The following is a 2,167-nucleotide window of genomic DNA, read 5'->3' as shown; positions in this document are numbered from 1 at the left end:
TAAGTCAAGATTCCCAGAAACAGCTTCAACAAGATGCGCGAGAATCTCTCATTCTTCCCACAAATGGGGGGTTTTGTTACATTTTGAATGTTTTTTGTAATTTAAATGTAATAAATATAATAAAATATCCCGATTCTAGGGGATATCAAATGTATGACCCTAAGCCTATAAATAGAAGGCTTATGGGATTAGAGAGGGGTTTCTGCTTTTTCTTTCTGGACCTTTGGGATAATTTGGGTCTGAGGATTCTAGAGAGAGAAAATTTGGGTCTGAGTATTCTAGAGAGAGAAAGTGCTGACATTTGAAAGAATTCTTGTATTTTTGCAATCTGTACTGAAGAAACTCAGTTGGCTCAGTCCATCTGATCTTGAGTACAGATCTATAATCACAACTCTAAGTGGATTAGGCTATTACCGACTGATCGGAGCTGAACCACTATAAAAATCTTGTGTGTTATTTACTTTTCTTGATTAAACTGTTGTGTTATTTAAATTCTCTTGAAGGTTTGTCGTATTTGACGTTCTCACGTCGTTGGCTAAAAACACAGTCAACAGTAGTGAAGAAAAGAGAGGAAAGAAAGTATATGTGAGAAAAGTGGAAAGAAAATAGTAATACAAGTATATGTTTGGTAGAGCTTCTATTTGGTTTAAAGGTCTCTGAGATTTCCTGCAATGAGAATGTTTTAACATGTTTTATTTTTTCAGGCCTCTACAAGGGAGCTTTATGAGAGGGTGTGTAGCCTTCGTGGAGTAGAAAAAGAAAAGGTTCTTTTTATTTTGTTGTTATTGTTGTATGGTTTTGTTCATTTAATTTAAAAGTAATTTTTTTTAACTGTAGTCTTTCTTTAAATGTCAGGTACTTATTTGGGACTATTTCAATAAACGGCGAACTCAAGGCTGAGTAACTCAAACCAAACTTTGGAGGAGGCAAACTTGCAGATGGATCAAGAAGTGAGTAATTGATAACGCTGAAGTTTATTTAAATCATTGATTCGAATCATAACATTTTTTTGATTTATTTTTCCCTGCACTTGGTTCCCTCTTTCTGTCATGGAGACTTTTCCCTCTTATTCGTGCACTTTTTTTTGTTCAAACTAACTAAGAAGTTATCACTAAGGTTACCCTAAACTGAAATTTGGTTGTCATTGTTGAGTATTAATGTAATAAGTGCTATGAAAATATGGTTTTTGTTGTATTATACACGTTAATTTAGTTAGCCATTCACATTCCTCAAGTATGGTGACAGTATCACCAGCTACCCAGCAAAAAGAATTGTCTCTGACTGTATGGTGGGTATGTAGTTTTTAATACGACTAAAGACACCCTCTTGATGAATTCTTTATATGCAGATTCTTCTTGAGGTGCAAGATGTAAATAATGCTTCTCCATTCGGCAAGGATTCAACAGGAAATGAGTTGGCTTTGGTATCTATAGAACCATCTAGGTCTTCAGTTACAATTGCTGGGGGGCCTACAATGTCAAATGGCCATTCAACTGGATATAGCTCTAATTTATATCAAGGAAATGATGTAAGTTCGTCATTCTCAGATATTGATGATGGATATGATGTTTTAACATTCTGTTTTCATGTAGCTTGATACTAGTGCTTCAGCAACAAACAATTTTTATTAGCTTTGATGCTTTATTTTTTTAGGTTATTAAGCTTATGGATGAGTTTTCTATCTTTTGAGTACGTATATGAGAAATAAAAATTATGTTTTTTGTTTTTTTAATATCCTCCGTGTTTACACCAAGCTCTGTTTAGTCATCTTTTTTAGTTGTGCATTTACTTTCTGATTTCATGTAGTTTGGTACTATTACTTCATGAATAACCAATTTCTAATAGCATCAAAAGTTTGCTGTGAACTAATAATGATTTCTTTTTATTTTCCCCCCAACATATGACTTAGTTATTAATAGAGTTTGGGGTTTGGTATTTGGTGATTCATTAGAAAATTTGGAATATAACTAGGCAGGTAAATTTTTGGCTAGTTTCAACTTATGGCTACATCTCTTTCTATATTCATTAATAATTGAGTCTTGTAGGATAGACTTGTTACGATATTGTTAGTTGATTGTTATAATTTACATGGGTGTTAGTAAGATTTTGTATTTTCTTTTTCTTATCTGTGAATTGTATCCAGATTTATTCATAGGAGGCATGGGGA

The 2,167-nt window shown here is 33.2% G+C and overlaps 1 long non-coding RNA gene across 1 annotated transcript; it reads left to right on the top strand.

Moving 5' to 3' along the window:
- Nucleotides 1-702: 702 nt before the first annotated feature.
- On the top strand, nucleotides 703-1,515 carry LOC133805317 (uncharacterized). Its single transcript, XR_009878917.1, has 3 exons — nucleotides 703-764; nucleotides 856-950; nucleotides 1,349-1,515. It is a non-coding gene; the product is annotated as an uncharacterized LOC133805317 (long non-coding RNA).
- Nucleotides 1,516-2,167: the final 652 nt, after the last annotated feature.

This window comes from Humulus lupulus, chromosome X (assembly GCF_963169125.1).
Source record: "Humulus lupulus chromosome X, drHumLupu1.1, whole genome shotgun sequence".
In the NCBI taxonomy this organism is placed as follows: Eukaryota; Viridiplantae; Streptophyta; class Magnoliopsida; order Rosales; family Cannabaceae; genus Humulus; species Humulus lupulus.
Note: the sequence above shows the minus strand (reverse complement) of the source record. Positions and strands in the feature narration are given on the sequence as shown.